Source organism: Triturus cristatus, chromosome 6 (assembly GCF_964204655.1).
Source record: "Triturus cristatus chromosome 6, aTriCri1.1, whole genome shotgun sequence".
Taxonomy (NCBI): Eukaryota; Metazoa; Chordata; class Amphibia; order Caudata; family Salamandridae; genus Triturus; species Triturus cristatus.
In genome coordinates, this window is record NC_140589.1 from 1,694,081,843 (window position 1) to 1,694,103,829 (window position 21,987).

At 45.4% G+C, this 21,987-nt stretch overlaps 1 pseudogene; it reads right to left on the reverse strand.

The window, feature by feature from the left end:
- Nucleotides 1-3,879: 3,879 nt before the first annotated feature.
- Nucleotides 3,880-13,303, reverse strand: LOC146821848 (uncharacterized; annotated as a pseudogene).
- Between the last annotated feature and the right edge of the window lie 8,684 nt (nucleotides 13,304-21,987).

Here is a 21,987-nt window from a genome sequence, read left to right on the forward strand (position 1 = left end):
CATCTCTTCCAAATTCCACAGGTTCTCCCCAGATACAGGGTTTTAGTGAACAGTACCACCCAACCTCGAGGCCCCTGCAATGCTAACTAGGTTTCATCTAGGAGCCAGTCTGCATGCATAAACAATGATGAGCTGTTCATATATAGATTTATTGTAGATTTAACTCAGCCCAAGTGTAAGATAAAGGAGCAATGATGTTCTCTTTACCTCAGCCCCAATCCCTAACAAACAGAGAATCCTGAGAATCACACAATGTTATCACAAGTCCAGAGGCTCCTAGTAGGCATTCTCTTCTCGCTTTATTTTCTCAGCAGTGAAGGCCAAACAACATAACCCATAAACCTTTATGACAAAACTACAAATGAAGTCAGAAAGTACAGTATCCAATGGACAGTTGGCACTCCACGACCACCCTTGACAGTGAACAACAAATCTTTTCTTGCTGCTCGCAGTCAAGTTAAGTATTTTTCATAGTGCTAATTAGAGTTCATATTTTATTTCTGTATGAAGATTATTTACATCTTCTTGAATATTTAAATAAATATTTAGGTTTCCTTTGGTGTTTCGGTGAAGTCCAAACTTTGATATCTTATCTCGATAGGCTCCTGCTGACTTGCCTGATTAATGGCCAGTATGTCCTTTCCTCACATAGCACATCGTCTGAAACGTCTGTTACTCTCCCAGGGCCTATTGCTGTTTCCGCAGAGCTCTGAGAATGGGCAGTCGGTGGAAGTGTCACTGGTCCTTCGCTCTCCTGATCGGATCACTATGCATGGGTGTCAGGTTTAAGACTCCCCCCGAGAGTAGGGTGACCGTACGTCCCAGATTTCCACGGACAGTCCTGGTTTTCAGAGGTCTATTTGGGCGCCCCAACACTGTTGACAAATTAAAAACATGTCCCGGTTTTTTGAGGCGTTCCTACATTTCAGGATTGCAACTTGCAGATACTTTCACTTCTGCAGGCACTTCTAAAATATGAAGCAAACTTAAGTGTTACGTCCCGTGGCTCGGGACTGAACCACAGCGGGTGAGCTGTGCATGGACCCCACTGCAATAATAGCACACGCACACAACAGTACTGTTCTGGCGCGGGACTGCCTTTGCAGTCCCGCCCACCTATATTTATAGGCGCGCTCTGCCTTCCAGCATGAGAGCGGGGTCGGCCTTCATCCGGCACATGCCCCGGCATCAACAACTGGTACGCTGACTTGTCACATCCAATCCCAACTCGGTCCTTGACTGGATCCCCAGTGTCCCACAGCTTACTTACTTACTTGGCAAGCAAAGTCCTTCAGGCGAGTGCTCGGTTGGGGGTTATCTCTCAGAGCATACCCAGATTGGCCACGGCCAGACTTGGGCTCGGTAGCTGGTTTGCAGAGTGGGGGTGGTGTCTCTGGGGGCTCTTGGTTTACTTCCGGAGTTTCTGGCGGGGAGATGGGCCTTGAGTTGGGGCATTCCACTTCTCCAGCCTCCCCTTGGCTGGCTCTTGGTTCTCCGGAGTCGCTGGTGGCGTTGGTACTTTGAGAGGGGTCGACCACTTTTTTTTAACCAGGAGATGTTGCGAGTTACGCCCTCCCCATCCTTACTGACCGTCACCATGGTTCCCTTCATGTCGATCACAGTCCAGTACCCCTGTTCGTACCGAGTCCGGAGCTTCCCTCCGGGCCTCCGGTCTTTTATGATAACGGTGTCTCCCCGGTGCAGCGGACGAGACCTAGCCCTCCTGGCCTGGCTGGCCGTGAGGTTGCGCTTCTCCCTCCTCCTGAGGGCGCCTTCCTCATCGAATGGAGGGGTGACCATACCGGTGCGGTAGGGAGGCCATCCCGGGGAGATCCATTAAACATTAGCGCCTATGGTGCCTACTGCATGGAGCTCTGAGGGGTGCTTCGGTATTCCCGCAGGAATTTCTGTAGGTGCTGTTCCGGATCGGCATGCTCAGTTATAACAATGTGAAGAGCTTTGTTGACGGTTCTCATAAAGCGTTCGGTCTCGCCATTTGCCTGGGGCCATTGCAGGGTGATGCGTCTATGCCGCACACCGTGGCGTTGGAGGAATTCCTGAAACTCGTATCCTTGGAACGGGGGTCCGTTGTCACTCCTGAGTTCTTCCGGACACCCAAACATTGCAAATATCTTCTCCAGCTCTGGGCCGACATGGGAGAAAGGGTACTTCGAGTAGCTGTCGATCAGGGCTAGGGTTACTCTCCCATCGGGGAAGCTCCCGAAGTCCACACTTAGCTTCTCCCAGGGACGTCTCCCATGCTCCTCTGTGTGGATGGGTGCGGACCTCTCGGGGCCACTCGTCAGCTGACAGGAAGGGAACCTCCGGACTGTTTCATCTACTCGAGCATCCATCCCCGGGAACCAGACCTTCTCCCGCATGCAGGCTTTCATTTTCTCCATTCCCTGGTGCCCTCCATGGGCGAGTTGCGTCGCTCGCGCTTGGAGAGCTGCTGGGATGACGATTCTTGACCCTCTTAGCAGAGTTCCTCCTTGGGTGACGCTCAGCTCATTCCTGACTCTACACATATATATTAAGCTTTCCTTCCCCGGGCCTGTCCATTCATTGGCCGACCGTAGAAACTGATGCCAGTGCCCCCCTTGGACGTCTGCCCGGACCTTGGCAATGACTGGGTCTGCACCCGCTGCGACTGTCACCTCCTCCAGTGTCAGTGCTTGGGGACACGTGAGTGCCAAGATCATATTCAGGTGGACTTCGGTGGGGAAGGTCTCAGCCCCCTCGTCCTTGGCTTACACTGGGGTCGGGTGCCTCGAGAGGAAATCAGCGGGGTTCTTGGCGCCCGGCCGGTATGCAACATCCATCTCATACTGCTGTAGTCCAATAGCCCATCGTTCAATTCGCAGTGGTGTGTGGGTTGCCGAAACTTTGAATAATGGCACTAGAGGTTGATGGTCCGTAATGATCTTGAACGGGTGCCCACATATGTACAGGTGGAAGTGCTGGCATGCCCAGCGGATCGCTAGGGCTTCCCTTTCAATCTGGGCATATCGTCTTTCGGTCGGGGAGAGTGCTTTGCTGACAGAGGCTAACGCGGCCCACCATCCAGGTTCCTGCTCTTGAGTAAGGACGGCCCGAGGGCTACAGGACTGGCGTCCACCAGTATCTCGGTTCGCTTGGTGGGGTTGAAGTAGACGAGCGTGGTGTGGTCTAGGAGAGCATTCTTGACTACATGGAATGCCGCTTCCTCAGCTGGGCCCCATTGCCACGGGACGTCTGCTCGGGTGAGGTTTCGGAGGGGCTCTGCGATTGTGGCCAGGTCTGGGATGAAGCGGCCGCAGTATGTGGCCATCCAAAGGAAACTGCGGACCTCCGCTACTGTCAGTGGTGCTGGCGTGTCCTTAATGGCTCGGGACTTCCAGGGGTATACCTGAATTCCTTCTTGCGTGAAGGTATGGCCAAAGAACTCTATCCGTTGCTGGAACAGCAGACACTTCTCACGATGTAGGGTAACTACGTGATCTTGGAGCCATTGCAGGATCGCTCTCAGGTGTCGTAGTGTTCTTCAGCTGTCTGTTAGTGGATGAGGATGTCATCACTCACGTTTAACATGCCAGGTAGTCCGACCAGGATCTCTTTGATCGCATTCTGGAAAATTTCAGCAGCTGACGATATGCCGAAATTTTGACGTTTGTACCTCCTAAGTCCAAGATGGGTGCTGAACATGGTTATGTGCCGGCTTTCTTTGGCAAGCACCAGCTGGTGTTAGCCGGCATTTAGGTCCAGCTTCGAAAACCATCTAGCCCCATTCAGGTCGGCCACAATATCGTCCATGGTCGGCGTGACGTGCCATTCACGCCGAATGGCCTTGTTTGAGAAGCGCATATCGATGCTGAGTCTTATTTTTTCTGGCTGGCGGGGCTATTCAGCGATCACCATGGGGGACACCCACGGCGTGTGCTCTGAGACCTTTTCTATGATTCCTTGGTCTTCCAGCATCTGTAGCTCTTCTTCCAGCAGTGGCCGGAGGTGGAAAGGAATTCTCCTGTGCTTCAGCGCTGTTGGCCTGACGTTTTGGTCTATGTGCAACTTGATTGGGCCCTTCTTGATCCGCCCTAGCCCCTTGAACATGTCCTCAAACTGGTCGATGAGTTCTTTGGTCTGTTCTGCTTGCACGCTCCTGGGGAACTTCACCAGTCATAGGTCCTCAACCGCATGGCTGCTCAACAGCGTGTCTGCCTGCTGGTTGATGACGTGGATGGCAACCGTGATTTCAGTGTCTTCCGACCGCACTGGCACGGTCATCTTCCCTCGGAGGGGCAACGGTGAGTCACTTTCGTAAGCGAAGATCTTCGTCTTCGACGGCCAGAGGTCGGGTCTGGGCTTGAACTTGTTCTATTGTTGGATTCCCATAACGGTGACTGACGCATCCGTGTCAATCACTGCATTGACGTCTGACCTGGCTATCTGCGCAGTGCATCGGGGCTGGGGACGTCTACATCGTTTCAGTGCCTGGGTTAACGAGACCAGGTACGTTTCTCCTTCTTCATCAGACGAGGTGTTGTCTGTCTGGTAGACAGTTTATTTCGACTTTCTCCGTCCTGGTGTGGACGACAGCGAGACGCTCGACAGCTGGCGGACCAGTTTCCGCATTTGTTTGGGCTGTCTCCCTTCTTTCCGCTGTGTCTTTCTTCTGCAGACCGAAGCAAAATGGTTCGCAATGCCGCAGTTGGTGCACATTTTCCCTTGGACTAGGCATTGTTGAGAGGGGTGTCCTTCCTACCCACAGTATCCGCATTGGCTTTTTGGGGTCGGCGGCGGGCGATCTCTTGGTTTGGTGGCTTTGTCACGCACCCTGACGGCGTCAGCTCGCTCAGTCTTGACGGTCACGCCCTTTTCTGTGTTGCGCATTAGCGCAAGGTCCATTTCCTCCGCACGTGCAGCCGAGAGGTCATGGGAACTTGCCAACACCAATATGTCGTTCCTTGGTATGTTCGGCTGCCTTAAGATGATACCTCACAGGACCTTACTACGGATCCCCAGGATCAGTTGTGCTCTGATCTCTTCTGCCGCTCTGTCCCCCACGAGGTGAGTTCTGGCGAGCTCTCTCAGTCTTGCATGGAAAGAGTCTACAGATTCACCTTCTCTTTGCCTCGCTTGGCTCCATTTGAAATGCTTGAAGTCTGGGTTTAGTTGAGGATCAAAATGGACATTTAATGCCGTCACTGTCGCCGGTTAATCTTGAGGAGGTCCCGTGTTGGGGAGATGCTTGAACAGCAGGTATATTTCCTCCCCCGCATAGTGGAGAAGTAGTGAGCGCTAGACAGCTCCATCCCTCTCCCTGGTGGCAATGAAGTAGTTTTTCAGGCGGCCGAGCCACACTTGCCACCTCGGTGACTCTGTGGCGGGATCTGCCGACTTCCTGAATGGTGGTAGGACAACTGAGGGGGGTGTAGCATTGCAGCGCTTGCTGGGGGCTGGGCACCCTCATCCTGGTCTCCCATGATGCTGGCGGGCTGAGTGCTTGTGTGGCCCAGTGAGGGTGTGGCGCCTTGAGAAGCAGGGCCTTGTGTCCAGTGCCCGGAATCACGGCCTTCTAGCACGTGGCTGTTCTTGCTGCGCCGAGATATGATGGCTGCCACCTCCGTGCGTCGAGCGCGACTCACCCATATCGATGTGAGCGTGTCCTATCTGGTCGCACCGTCTCCTGGTGCTGCCCTTGTGACAGGGCCCCTATGCAGATGGACGACATTCCTGCTGCGTGAGGGTGGTCTGCAGTATGTGTCTTGCTGCTGAGCTGGCCATCTGTGTGGCCTGCCCGACGTAGGGGAGAACTGCTGTTCCTCTGTGCTGGACACCGCTTGGAGCGTGGGCTGCTCCGCTCCTCGTCGCCAATTTTACGTCCCATGGCTGAGGACTGAACTGCAGCGGGCACGCTGTGCATGGACACCACTACAATAATTGCACACGCACACAACAATACTGTTCTGGCGCGGTACTGTCCTTGCAGTCCTGCCCACCTTTATTTATAGGCGCGCTCCACCTTCCGGCATGAGCGCAGGGGCCGGCCTTCATCCGGTGCATGTGCCGGCATCAACAACTGGTGCGCTGACTTGTCACATTAGGCAACTAATCTCCTTATAAACTTTGCAGGCGGCCACTCCCACTCACATTGAAAGTCTGGACACATGAACCTGTTTGGAAGTTATTGGCTGCAGCTTTATTCAACATTGCACCAAATTACCCCGCAACACTTTAATGGTGGGGTCATAAAACATCCTGTACGTACATAAGTGGACATCCTAGAAAGCATTTACCATAGAGCATGCCATAAATCACATGGCCTGGTTGACACCAGGTCCTAAATCAAAGGGTAATTCAATCTTTACGACATAAATCAACATGTCATAAATCACAAAGCCTAGTTGTCACCAGGTCATAAATCAAAACGTAAATCACTCCAAATACGATATTAATCAAGTCATAAATCATATGTACAGAAACCTTATCATAAAAGCTCTTTTTGCCATGCACAGTCCGGTGTTTAGTGTCCCCTTGAGCTCCACTTTATCGACCTTGTGGGTGATGGGTATTCCACCATCTCACTACAAAACGTAATTAGTGTGGTCCTCCAGCCGGCGGGCCCGGGCTGCGAGTGCTGTTTTCTGGGACCCCTCCCATCTCTGACCACCTTACCCTGCTGTAAGGCATCCCAAGGTAAGTATGCGATCTGCCACTCTGATGGTGGCCTTCCAAAATCTTAAGCTCCATTCCATAGACTCTTTCACCACCATGACTCCTTTACTTTAGCTGCGACTGTCTCTTGTTGTTTACTGGTGCAGGTGGGTGGGTTTCACTGATCCCATGGCACCGTCATCCCAGACAGCACAAATAGTGCCTGGGTACGGGCGATTCTGTCTTTAATAGGGCACATTTCATACCTCGCACTGCTCCCACCCCCCAATTGGCTGGTGGGTTTTTATGGCACTCTTCCTTCTTTTGTTCCTCTTTTCCCCCTACCCACTCTCTGCTGTTCTTTATGGGTGTGCCACTTCCTGGCCTTTGTTGTGACCCCTCCACAGTTCCCGGGCCTTTGGCGCCTTTAACTCCGCCGGCCCCGCTAGCCCTCTATGGGTGCGAACCTCCGCTATTTCAGACAGCACAGGGGAATGTCAGCTGCAGCTTCAGTTCATGGAGGGGAGAGGGGGACTTTAGGCCAAGGAGGAAGTCGCACCGTTCTCCAGTAGCTAATGGTTTCTAATTAACGCCTTCTGAAGAATTCTAAAAAAAATAGGAGCATTAAACCTTCAGTATGAATTTGTGCTGGACACCATAATTCTTGATAAACCATGTTCAAATCCTTTACTTAACAAGCATTTGCAATGCAATAGGTCTCGCATTTATGCTGGTTTGAGCTATTGACATTTCAAATAACAATGCCTTTTTATTTTTGTTTTCGTTTTTAAAACATAAATAAAAGGCATTGCCATTTACAATGCCAAGGGCTCAAACTCGCATAAATGCGAGACCGATTGCATCGCAAATGCTTGTTAATATTACTTCTCATTGCCTTTATTTCGGGTTAAAGGACGGTTATAGTAAGTTCCGCTGGTTCTCCCTCTACCCGTTTATGACAGCCTGCAGGCAGAAGGCGGAACAATTGCACTCATGTGTGCATTACAATATGAAACAATACTTCCTATATATTGAATATATTCACAGAAAATGAATGGACCACGTACCAGAACTCAGGATTACTAGTGAGGCTCTCCATGTTGAAGTCTTTTGCTCCTGTGCCCATCTGAACAATAAACCGTGCCAGGTTCTCAGCTGTTTCCTTGGTTTTTGCATCAACTGAAAAAAAAAGAAAAGTTTTTCCTTTAAGAGGTTTTCGGTGCTTTTAAAGCATCGCAGTACAACCCTTCTTGTCTTTGTCCTACAAATTAACCTGCCAAGAAGCTTTAAACGACAAAACAACTTTCCACGCATCTGAAGGCACACTGCATTTAAGAATAGTGCCCCAAATTTGGAGTTAACCAAGCCCTTTACAATGCTATCTTATCTCTCTTCCTCCAGTCAATAGTTACCACTCTTTCACAAGGAGTATATAGGCACACAAAGTATTTTTATTCAGTGCCATGGACTACTGTGGCAAGGCATGCTTTTTGAGACTAAAATATATTGCTTTTTGCCAATTTTAGTTATAATGTTGAGGGCCTGGAAGATCCCACAAAGTTTTACAGAAATATCAAAATAAGAGACGCATGTACAAAATCAAAAGGCTGACAACCAATCAATACCTATTGGCTTTGCCAATGGCTGTTTATTTTTATGTTTACCCAATATTTAGTTTAAACTTATTGCACTAATTTTCCATTATGAATATTTTTTCACAGTACTTTACAACATTTTTCTCCTAGTTGCATTGTTATGTTAACAGTTTATTTTAAAAGTCAAGGATTAATCTTGATTTCAAGCTTTTGTAGATATTTGCATCTAGAGAGCATTATGGGGGCATTGTATGTAGCCCCATATTGTTAAACTTTGCAAATTCTTGTAAACATTTACACACTGGAACAACTGCCAGTAGTGCAATCGAGGTTACAACATTTCTTTAGAGCGCTCACCCCAATAAGAAAGGCTTTCTATCAATGAACCATGACTGCAAGTTAAAACAGCATAACATACGGATACAAATACGACCCAATAGGCAGATAATGCCCTTTCCTTGTCAATAATGTGGTATTGTAAACTGGCAGCCAAAGGTTTTGTGCTGAAGGGGGTTGGGCCTACTTGTTCCAAGGACAAAATAAACATGAAAACTTCTTGTCCTTGAGCCCAAACAATATGTTCTGGAAGTCAAGCTATATGAATTCCACACCCCTGTTCATGCTCGATGTTAGTCCCAATGCCATAGATGCAAGAGTACAAGACAGTGAACAGCAAACTCTACCGGCCAAGCATCGAATCTCTACGAAGTGCCTAGGCAGGCTTTGGCACCTCATGACAACACGATGGATACTTACCTTTCTGAGAATCAGAAGATTCGGTAGACACAGCTGCCTTGGTTTTCTTGAGAATGCCCATCAAGGCCTTCGCGCAGTAACTACACTCCACGCTTTTACTTGAAGCGTAAAAGGCCATTTTATTAGTACAAGGTTGCAATCATTTAAACTTTATTAACAGTACATAACTGCAAGAAAATACTTTTCCCATACCAACACATTCTCCGTTCAGCCTTCTCAAAACCATCTCAAAACCATCTCACCAGTTTGACTCTTCCCCATTCACTCGGTGACCTCCTTCCTCTCCCCATTCTCACCTTCACTTGCCCTCCAAGCATCCTCTGTTGAATCTTCTTCAGTGCTTCCGCGCCCCGCTATCAGTCACCCGTGTACCGTTCTCCCCCCTCCCCGAGGGGTGGATCCGCCCATATGCGACTCAACACCCCTTCAAAGTACCGTAACGCCGCTACTCTGCAACCTGCCCTAAACTGGCACGCTAAGACAGATCCAATCCCAAGCCCTCCATGTAACCTGTAGGGTGGGTGGGTGAACAAACTTCACTGTCTAATCCCCCCGGTGGTGCTAAGGTGTCAGGAAGAGGCCGGATCCTCCCCCCCTGACACCTTATATGCGCTCCTAACTCCCGCTCCTTCCCCAATCATCTAACCCTCCCACACCTTGTCCTTCCGGCCATCGCGCGAATAGCCCCGGGGGAAGACTGGTCTGCGACCTTCACTTCCCCCGGGGGCCGTCATCATGGCAGCCTTCTTCTGCTTCTTTTGCTTTGCAGGGGTTAAAGTCTTGGCAATTGTTTTCTTGACCGTCGGCTCCTTGGCAGCCTTCTCTGTCTTTTCAGATTTCTCGGCGGCTGCTTTTTCAGCAGCTGCTTTCTGGGCAGCCTTCTTCTCGGCTGCAGCTTTCTCGGCAGCTTCCTTTGCTGCGGCTTTCTCTGCTGCTTTCTTCTTGGCTGCAGCTTTCTCAGCTGCCTTCAGCTCTGCAGCAGCTTTTTCTGCTGCAGCTTTCTCGGCTACCTTTAACTTCAGTTTCTCGGCCTTTAACTTGGCTTCTGCAACATCACGCTTCAGATTTTGAATTTCTGCAAGCTTTTGTAGGTAATATTTGAACTCTTGGCTGTCTTCTCTTGAACAAAAACCTAGGAATTAATAATATAACGGTTGTTAAACACTGTCAGTTAAATTAATTGTACAAGTAGCCGTAGAATGGAAGCAAACTCTTGTAACAAACCACAGAGGAATAATTTGAACATAAAAACGGTTAAAACGCCACTTCATGTAGATATAGCCTGAATATGTAAATTGCAAATCTGCTTACCAGAAGTCTGGCTTTTCTTTTTCAGGCTCCTTCTCTGTTTCCGTTTCCATTTCAGTTTCCTTCTCTTTATCAGTGTCAGACGTATTCTCCTCCTTTTCTTCGTCTTCTTTCACTTCAGCAGCAGCCTCCTTTTCGTCGCCATCCTTAGCTTCTTTTTTGGGCTCCGTTTCCTTTTCAGTCTTTTTATCTGCTTCTGTTTTAAGTTCAGCATCCTTCTCTGCTTTCTCTCGCATAGCCTCTCTCTCCTTCCAAGCATTAATGGCATTCTCCAGGAGTGAATCTAATGTTTCTTTAACTCTTGCTTTCAAGCTTTTGTAGATATTTGCATCTAGAGAGCATTATGGGGGCATTGTATGTAGCCCCATATTGTTAAACTTTGCACAGTCTTGTAAACATTTACACACTGGAACAACTTCCAGTAGTGCAATTCGAGGTTACAACATTTCTTTAGAGCGCTCACCCCAATAAGAAATGCTTTCTATCAATGAACCATGACTACAAGTTTAAACAGCATTAACATACGGATACAAATACGACCCAATAGGCAGATAATGCCCTTTCCTTGTCAATAATGTGGTATTGTAAACTGGCAGCCAAAGGTTTTGTGCTGAAGGGGGTTGGGCCTACTTGTCCCAAGGACAAAATAAACATGAAAACTTGTTATCCTTGAGCCCAAACAATATGTTCTGGAAGTCGAGCTATATGAATTCCACACCCCTGTTCATGCTTGATGTTAGTCCCAATGCCATAGATGCAAGAGTACATAGCCTCTCTCTCCTTCCAAGCATTAATGGCATTCTCCAGGAGTGAATCTAATGTTTCTTTAACTTTAGGCTCTGGTTTCAGACCTACAAAATAAAGCAGTTTCTTAGTGTATCCATTTCACTGAACGAATTCTAGTGTTGCTAAAGCAGTCTGGTCCAAGTGCAGTGAAAATAGGTTGTTAACCAACCATGAATGGACTAAAAAAAGGTTAGAAGGGGTGTGGATGGTTTCACATCTGTGACAAACCGCAAAAAAATCTAGGACCACCATACATGCAACCCCACTGACCACAAACTCCAGACCCCCAAGAAACATGGAGAAGGTAGACCGTTACAACCCTAATGGTTGTGAAACCCTACGATTTGCATATGGTTTCAGGATTCTTTTCAGACAACTAGTTTACTCGTCAGGACAGATCGTTTGAGAACGTAACAATAATGATTCCTAAAGAAACTGAGTGAAAGTTTAGTGCAGCACAAGACCAAAAGGATGCATCCTTTAAAGCACGGGCTCAATTTTGTCACCAGGGCTAAACAAAGTTCATTTGCATGTCTGGCATGCGGGACTGGGTGTGCTGTTCCTTGCAGATTCAATAAAGTTGCAGCCCTTTCTACTATGGCATACATTTTGGACACCGGCCTATACTCGTTTAAATCGTGCCATTGTCATGGACTGCCTTAAGTCGAGCTCACCTTTACATATACACTGGCTGACATGGCCAACTTTTTTTCCCCCATGATCTGAGGTATCCTTATTACGAGAAGCCCAAATCTTAAGACTGACCACTGAAATCTTAAAGCCTAGCGTATTAAAAAACCGAGTCGCCCCAACTACGTATGAAATGCAAGCCTCGTCTTAAATCTATTTTAAACCCTAGGCATAGATTTATCCTCACCCGCTTATGGATGGATACTTATAGTAAAACAAATAAATTGTTCCTATGATACTCTGACGGCACAGGAAGCACGTAGCTGTTTTCTGCACATTTTATAGTAATTTGAGAAAATGTTATTTTATATTCTGCCAATTTTAAGACCGCTCAATTTCACAAAGCAGCACTGTATCTCAACCAACAATCTGACTACCAGGGAGATATGCTGTAGTATAAAGTTTTTAGGGCTTTTTTATGCTCGAAAGAAAACATTTTAATTGCTGGTCAGCACTGGTCATCGGTTTTTAAAGAAATATTTTGTCTTATGAACCTTTTTATTAAGGAAGCCTGCTCATCGGATCACTTGACTCTCGCAGTTAGGCACGGCATCCGCCTTCTCCATCAGCGCCTTCAGGCTCTGCTCTCGGACTGGCGCTTTCTCGTTGGCCGCACCGCATCGGCTGAACCCTTGCCTGCCTCCACGCCCCCTCTGAGTGATCAGCCTTCCTCCTCTAGTCGGCAATCCACCTCTGCCTCTCGCAACAAAGGTCGTGCCGTGTCCTCGAGGTGGGAATGTTCCGCGGCCTCTTGGAAGTGGCCGCTGCCACGCACCGGTGGACCCTGGCTGGAGCTTGGGGGACGTAGTCCCTGGCTTGGACCCCGACTGTATGGGGCCCGGGTTCATCTCGCGGGCTTGGCACCCACCTACGCTGACTGTAACCCCCACCACGCTCCCGTGGAGACACCATGCCACGCTCCCTGTATGCACCATGATCCTGATAGTAGTCGGGCTCCTTGGCCCAGGACGCATCGCGGGACCTGGAATAGCCGAAGTCGTGATCTCTGAGTTCGGGGTAGTATCGATCTCTGCTCCGGGACGAGCTCCCCGATCGGCTGTGGTACGAGTAGGCATGGTGTGGGTCTTCTTCATACTCGCACCGGTGGGGACCAGGATACGAAGACCTCCAAGATTCGGGGGCTCTGCTCCGGTAGTCATCCCGCGGGCTGCGTATTGGGGCTTCGCGATGATACCTTCCATTGTCACGGTAATCCTCCTCGTACCTGTAGGACTGCAATCTCGGAGTGTATCTGGAAGGCCCTGTTGGGAAAATAAAAAATAAAAGTTATGGCTGAATCAACCCTCAGGAAAAACTTGTGACTTTAACACCAAAACATTCTATATATGACCTCATCCACCAGAATACCACCCTTTGAGCTTGTATTGTCTCCTAGCCCAACCACGAGACTAAAGCAAATTAAACAATGTCTTACCCGAACGTCGGGGTTGGCCGTAGCGATCTCCACTGTAATTTCCAATCATTTTTTGCATCCTAGCATCAAAAATCTCACGTGAAATTTGCTCCTTTGCCATATCTGGGATATAAAGAGATCGAGAAAGATCTTAGCATGTACAGTGCATAGAAGCATACACGAACATTGCATCGCAACTGCAAGCAATGCAAAACATATGTGGGAATCACTGTAGCCGTTGCGTGTTCATGAGCTCTCGCACACGCCAGCCGTGTCTTGCCACCAGCACCCCGCTGCAGGTGACCTGTTCTATCTATACGGTTCGCCGCTCCACAGCACCCCGTTGACGAGGTGAAGATAATGGGACCCGTAGTGCCCTCCAGCAGTATCATGAGGGAGTTACACCAAAAGGGGGATGCACGCAGGGTAGTTGAGCATGCACACCCTCCTCCCCTGCGAGACCGACTCAATTCACTGGTCGCACCACTTCCAATGATTACATTATACACAAAACATTCAGTTTAGAGCAAGTAATATACCGCCCTCGGGCTGTGGGAGACACCACGATATCACCGGCCAACATATGATCAAATACCCTCTAAACAAGCATTAAAAAAGAAACCGCATGTCTGACGCATGTTTATATATGCATCTCGTTTTCACCTTAAGTGAAAGCGCGATGCATATATAAACACGCGTGTCTGGAAGAGACGCCGTGCAGGAGCGTGCACGAGCAAAATCTCCAGTCTGGGTGGGCGGGGCCTAATGCCGACAGGGCGGACACCAACCCGCTTCCAGAGAAGCCGGACACAAAAGCGGCAACAATACATCTCGCCAAGGCGAAGCAGCGCTTGCGCGCTGCAACGCAGGCGAGACCTAAAAAATGAAAGTCCCTGTAAAACGTTGTGTTGTGTGTATGGGTGTGTGTCTAGATAGATAGATAGATAGATAGATAGATAGATAGATAGATAGATAGATAGATAGATAGATAGATAGATAGATAGATAGATAGATAGATAGATAGATAGATAGATAGATAGATAGATAGATAGATAGATAGATAGATAGATAGATATACGTGACAGTGACTTTCTGGCTTGCAAACATATATATATATGCATCCATAATGTATCTATATTTATTTCCAGCCTTTAGTCCCACCTCTACCTGTCCCTGTTTTTGCATTTCAAAATCTGGTCATCCTACCGAAGGGCCGTTTCTTTTATGAGGCAATCTGTTGACCTGAGTATTGCTTTCCCAGCTTCAGAGATATTTTTTCTTGGGAATGCTCAACCAAACCAGTGTTCAAGACTGCTTTCCGTCACACAATTTTTCCCCAAAGTTTTACATTTGTAAGTGTGATTATGATTTAAATAATATATATAATATTAGCATAATTCAGGATGAATCTTTCGCTCCTTCACCCTGTCTCTAGTGTATGTATGCTCAGTCTTTGATATTTGTTTTTGCTCTACACTAGGAATTTTTTTAAATTGTGACATTATATCTAGTGAGGGTCCTGTTTTGGAGCACGATGGTTAGAAGCGGATTTTTAGGGACTATCTGGAAACCTTTATTAAGGACTCAGTTCAGCAGGTCGTGGCTAGTTCTATGTCAGATATTTCTAAGAATTTAGAAGCGTCAATCCAAAATTTTTTATTCCAGAAGCCCTCTTCATCATATGCCTTGGGAACAGGAAGCTTCCATTGCCTTTGGGTGATTATTTGAGTATTTCAAAAGGAAAGAGCTATAAATGTCCTTCTGTTTGTAAAAACAAGTTCTTGTCATTGGTGGCAATTAATCCAGGGCCTTCTGGTCGAAAGGCTTCTGGTTTGGCTGTTAAATCTGACCTTCCCATACATATTATACAGTTACAGGACACCAATGATGACATGAATCAGTATAACAACAACAATGATGGTAATAGGATAGATAGGGATTCAGATAATGTTATCTAGAATGGGCCTTGAGAGAACAGGCGCATTTAGCAGAGCCGGCAAGGCTGGAACTTAAACAGATTGGTTCAACCACCTTATCGAATTGGGCACAGAGGGCAATTTGTGTTTTTGGAAATGTCAACGCGGCTATGAATCAAAAAAGAAGGAAAAGCATTTTATTAAAATATAGATAAGAAATTGGGAATCTTGGCTTCTCAAAAAAGAGACCACAGGTGAATGGTCTTTCATTTGGGGAATCCGTCTATTGGTAAGGCACCGTTTTCTCTACAAAGAATTATTATGCATCATGTTTCTGTCAGGGCAGGCAAAGGAAGGGGTTGCTCTGCCAGCCGTGACACAAGTGGGAGCTATCAATATAAAGCTTCCTACAGATATCAACAGGAATTTGAGTCACAATTTGTTCAGCAATGAGGCAGAGCAGGTAAACCAGATTTTAGAACACTCACTGCAATGTCTATTGACCTCTACATCTAAGGGTTGGGAATCTTTGTTACTCGCAGCATTCATCCACTGTACACATCCACATGTTACCCAAAAATGTTGTAATGCATTCTCAAAATTTACCTGTCAAGCAAGACTTTGCAAAATATCTGGCTGATTCACAACAGCAGGTGTTATCAGACTTATACCAAGCTAAGTTGATTATGGTAAAAAAATTTAACAGATATCGACAACAACAGCCAGACTACAAGGTTGGAGATTAGGTCTGGCTGTCCACTAAGCACCTGCGATTACAGGGCAACAAAGCTACAACAAAGATATGTGGGTCTCTTTTCTACTGAACAAATCATTAACCCAGTAGCAGTGAAATTACAGTGCCAGAAGATTTACCCTTTCATCTAGTTTTTCATGTGTCCCTGTTGGAGCTCTATTGTGCACAGACCCGTCCTGCTCCCCCTCACTCACCGATAACACTGGATGGTCATTTGGAATTTGAGGTATAGAAAATCCTTGATCCTTGATTCTAAGCATGAGCTTGTTTTACTTGATTGCTTTGAAAAGATATGATGCTGAAAAGCAGTCTTGGGAACCAGCCAGCAATATTCATGCCCTTCACCTCGTCCGTTCCTTCCATGTCCGTCACCTAGATAAACCACACCCTGTAGGTCGTTCTTTGCAGGGCGAAACTGTCACGATTCCTTCCTGCACTCTTTCTGTCACAACCCTTTCCTGTGCCCCCTGCGCAGTGGTCTAGTGTGCAGGGCTCACATTGTATTACCTCTACGCTATGATACCACGACTGAAGGTCCCCAAAACCCATAATTCCATTGTGCTTGATTCCCTGCAAGCCTCCCCCAAAATCCCATAATTCTATTGCGCTTGATTCCCTGCAAGTGTTCCCCAGCACCCGTTAACCAATAGATTATCTGCACTCGCTGTTACTAGGGCCTAGGTGTGGTTTTCTATTGTATCCCTGCAAGCTTCCACAAAAGCCAATGGAAAGTCTTGCTCCTGCTGTTACTTGGGTCTCAGTGTTGTTTTCTATTCTGCATGTTCAAGTGAAAACAGTACATTTGTTTCCAGTTATTTGGTTCCGATCAGCAAGTTTTACCTGACTATTCTATAAGGTCAAAGCAAGTGTACTAACATGTCTTTTCTCCTAGGTTCAAGAACCATCCAGACATCCATGTGCCCCCCGTTATCTGTCTACATCCATTGAGCCTTTGAGAAGGGTGTATAAGCCCTGCCCAACCCTGAAGCGCCTCCATTCTCCTCAGGTCCATCTGAACCTGTGATTCCGGTGGCTCCAGCTCCATTGATGTTTTCCTCCTCTATTCCTCCTGTACAGCTACTTCGGACCATGCAACTCCCTGAGTCAAAGCCTTGTGATCTTCTTCGAATTTCAATTGAGTGGAAGAACTAGGCTAAGTCCTTGATAGGTTAATACATATTAATCCTCCTATAGTAGTAAGCAGGACCGAGTAGCCATGTCTTCAAAGACTATAAACTTTCCCCCATGCCCTTTCTCTGATTTTCTCCAGCGCTTCTTGTGTGTTTATACTCCAGACCCTTCCTGAACCTTAGAGCTAGAACTGTTATTGCACAAGGATACAACATTTGAACTCTGTGTTTTTCTGATGAACAGTAGTACTGATCCAGCGGGTTACCAGCTAGAGTATCTCACAAATCACATACTCACCTGGGCCCATTAAAGACGCATACACATGAGCTAGTAAAGTACCGCAGGGGTCAATTTGTTGTTCTAATACCTGTAAGATGAATTTACCTTATCATTTCTTACCAAATCTTTCTGACCGAATGTACTTTCCTCTGGTCAATGGACCTTTTAGTTAACTATTGTAGGTGAAAATTGACATAGAATAAAATATTTTAAATAACCAAAGACTCGGGCGAGTTTTAAATGTTTATCTAGTTAAATTCATGTGAGCCAAGAACCCAAATACAATTCGTACACCTTTTTCTCCAAGGAAGGGAATCAAATTTTAAGTCAGAAAAATCGTTAAACAATGTTATCACGATGACAGTACCTGAATAGGGAGAAATAGAGAGAGCAATACAATGACATACTACACAGATTTATAGTTACCTAGGATGATGTGGAAACCAACCCCTTGGCCAAGGAGCTGGAAAGGGTCCCCTGGGACAGATCAGGTGACAAAGGTTCAGGACGGGATTCAGGGACAGATAGATGGCCTCTTCTAGATACGACGCCTGCGTCACACCCCTCTCTGACACTATCTTCCTCCTTGATTCTTCCACGATCTTCTACTAGATCTTTACCTTTCCCTCCTTGATTCTTCCGCGATATTCTTCTAATTAATTAAGGTTTAGGCTCTAAGTCTGCAATTCGAGTCTTCTTCAATATTTGCTCAGTTCTCGGACAGCATCCCGCTCTCTCTGCATCTCAGCAACACGAGCTCTGCAGCATCCGCTGCATCATCAGCATCTCTTGCTGCTCTAACTAACTAAACTACCTCAATTATACTTTTCTAATGGCATGTACCACCCCTAAATGTTTCAAATTTATGAAAGTCCTAATTCTGATTGGACAGGAAAGGGGGGATGATCATCACACCGTGCTAAGTTTTAATAATTTTCTTTAGTCTATTGTTCAGCGTTCCCGCCCCATAAATGTATTTTCCCAAGCTTTATTTCCCACCCGCATTTCACATTTATATCAATAAAAAGTATACATTCAATAATTTTCTCATTCATCATTCAGGATTTCAACTGCTTTCCCAGGACATGTTGCGATCATGGCCTTGGCTGAGGTTCAAGAGCATCATCATGGCTCCTGGCGGGTTATGAGTGCGCATGCATTGGATATCACATGGTATATAGACTTTAGTATTGCTCTGAGGCCCAACTACGAATTAAATAGAAAGAGTCAAAGAAACATTTTAGAAATCAAAATAAAATGATTTCACTGTAGACCACATATCTCTACTCTAATCCCTGTTACTTATAAAAATCTTTCACATTAGCATTTTAATAAAGTTGCATGGTTTAGTTTCAACAAAAAGCATGCGCGTTAACATGTGAGTTTCAAGCGGCCATCTTAAAAGCGATTGCGCAACTGCAAAGATTTCCCTCCAAGCAAGAACTCGTCATTACTACGTAGATGTAGTTGACGCATGCGCAGTACAGAATTCTGAGTTAGCAGCCATTTTAAGTCACACTCGAGTTACTTGTTAGTACGACACATATGCAAGCTTCCCCTTAAGCTTAAATGTATGAACTGTAATGCATGTTAGTATTTGCAAACATAATTATTACGGTATTACAAGTTATTGGAGAGGACTGCATCTGAGCAAGTCTCTTTTATACAAGTACTTGCTCCATCAATCCCCTCTCTGATGGCATTTTATGCCATCACTAATTTCCCACCACCAAATCAGATGCCAATTTCAACACATCTCAATTCCCTCTTCAACCTTTTCATTTCTTTCTTTTTCGTTACTGTACTGTAAATTCCTCATCTTTTTATATAGATCTCCTTTCATTTCTTCTAATTGTATCTCATCGTACTTTCTTTTCTTACCCTTTTCGGTCACTTCAAATCTCTTTCTTTTCTTACAAGATTTGAACCATATCATTATTGCTAAGACTAATAGTGTTATTCCAAATATTGGCAATATTATTTGGCCTATAATGCTCTTACCTATGTTATAAAACCAGCTAATACTATTTGTTAATTTTTTCTATACACTGTCAACTTCCAGTGGTTTCAAATCTTCCTCCAATTTCGTAATATTTTTAATATATCCTCCAATTTAAACACTTTTGTCCGGAATGTAAGTGCAACAATGTTGCGCTTTCTGCATTTTACAGACTCCGCCCTCTTTTGCCCATAATATATCAAGAGCAAGTCGATTTTGCAAAGGCATAGATCTAATTACAACCATTTCGGTGTTAATCATCAAAAATCCTCCAGCAGTGTCAGTTGACAACCGATCAACTACTGTAGATAGCTGACAAATTTTTCGTGAATTCAAAATTACTCCCACTGAAGGTATCAATGCACTAAATATATCACCTACTATTTCTGAAAAACTAGCTCTCTTAGTGCGTGTTAGTTCCTTTGCCTCTTCATTGCTTCCAGTGATTCTTTAAACATGGTACACCTTTGGTAATACTATTCCAAAATAGCAACTCCCGTACCAATGGGAAGGCAGCCTGAAACAGGCTTTATTGCCCCACACGTAATAAACTCCAGGAAATACTGGATCTGTTCACCTTTTAGTCCCCATCCCCCAATAACTAAGAAATTATGTTCACATTCACTGGAACCAATAAATGCATTGTTATATTCAGTCTTTAATCTATGGAGGCAGATCTTCCCTTTCTTTTCAAAGTCCAAGGACATAGCAGCATGAGTCTTGCCAGTTGTGTACATATTTTCTTTCTCAGCCCATTGAGGTATTTGAGGTTTCGGTTCAGAAGCCCTTCTTTGGAAGTCCTGTCTCCTTTGCTCAACTAAATTCAAAAATATAATTTCTTCTTCATGTAATTTACATGTTAAATTGTGCTTGTGTGCTTCAGCTATATCTATTGTTTTCATAGTTAGAAAATATTCTCCCATAAACTGTGCATCTTTAGTACTAAGAACTGGGTTCATGCTCTTTCGCATAGGAACCTCAGAGAAAATCACATCTACATTAGAATAATAATATTGCAACTTTCCTGTTCTATAAAACAAACTTGCTGAAATACTACAAGAAATAACATAGGTTAATGGAATATGGTGATATGTTACACCTTCTATTTCATACACACATAACAATCACCAACTTCCATAGTGTCCACGTATTGCACTAATAACTTTGTAAATACATTTAAAGCGGTGTCATTATTTGTCACAGTGTGGTGTATATCTAACTCAACTGGTGCTCCTAAATCTACTCTGTCTCTTTTAGTCTTAGACTCATCTGGTGCTTCTAATGCTACTCTATCTCCTTTAATGTTAGCTACCCTTTCATGTGTGTTTGTGTTATTCCTTTCTTTTGTAAACATCAAATAAGGGATGGCTACTGTTAATACTAACCAAATTATAAGTACCAAAAATATACTACATATGCATATTCTACAACATCTTTTTACACAATTTCGTTTTGGTTTTCCAACAACCCTATCATCAGCCATTTTGGGCTAAGAAGATTTCTCTTGTTTAATTTGAAATTATTTATGAGATATAAATTCTTGGGGAATTTTCAGGTCGGTCTCACTCCTTCGACAATCTGTTCTGCATTTATTTCTTCATCACTTTCTTTATTTAAATCGAGATTCTCGAATTCTTCAAGAATTACCTATGTCCATTCAGGACCCTTGAACTTATTGTTCAATACTTTTAATCTTTGACTTCTTTGTTTTGGCTTATCAGTAGATGTCCCAGACAGACTAGAAATTTTGTTTACCTGTTCAGGTTCTTCATTTATTGTTTTGAAATGATACTTTAACCTTTTCACACCCCCTGGCCAGTTATCACCCCTTCTGACCCTTTTGGCTTGCACTGCACTGTCACTGTCTTCGAGTGTTCTTTTATTTTCATTAAGTTGTGGCACAATCTGGTTATTTTCGTCTTCAGAATCCCTCTCTGTCTGTCCTTGTCCAGGGCTTATTTCTCTAGCGTCATTTTCTGCCTGGACGCGTTCTTCTTCCCTGGCTTGACCCTGTTCAGGTTTTATTTTGATTTTCTCTTTTTCTTCTACCTGAACTTGTTCTTCTTTTCCTAACTGGTCCTGCTCAGGTCTTACTGCACTTTGGTTTTCTGCAGCCTGAACGTGTTCTTCTAGACCTATCTGTCCCTCCTCAGACTCATGAATGGTTTCATCCACCTCTGTCTGAATAGATTGTTCTCTCCTTGTCTGAACAGTTGTATTTTCACTTTCCTGAGCTTGTTCTTTTATACCTATCTGGTCCTCACTATTCCCCTGTCTTTCTAACCGGGTTTGGCTTCTTGTTCTCACATTTACTTTATGTATGTCAACCACTGGTATCCAGTCATCCTAACTTATGCTCGGTTGTTCTTGGTCAGCTACTTCAGGGTCTGATACTCCAGATCCTTCAGCTGCACAACCTTCTGCAGCTGTAGTGAAGACAGGGTTTTGCCTGCACACATTGCTATGTTAGCATAAGGGTTTTAGATGTTAACGCCATCTTGCCACTTTGCTGCTTTTGCACACGACACTACAGGTAGCTGTTATTATAAGTAAAACTGCATGCTTGCTTTTTCTTCACATGAGAACGGTCTGTTTTTCACATCCCTAGTCTTACACCGCGACCTTAGTCTGAACACTGTGTGCAGAAGCCATCACAGTCAAATAACAATGTATGCTGTTGAATTCAGGTTGATCGGTTCACGCTCTAGACACAACAAGCACGCAGC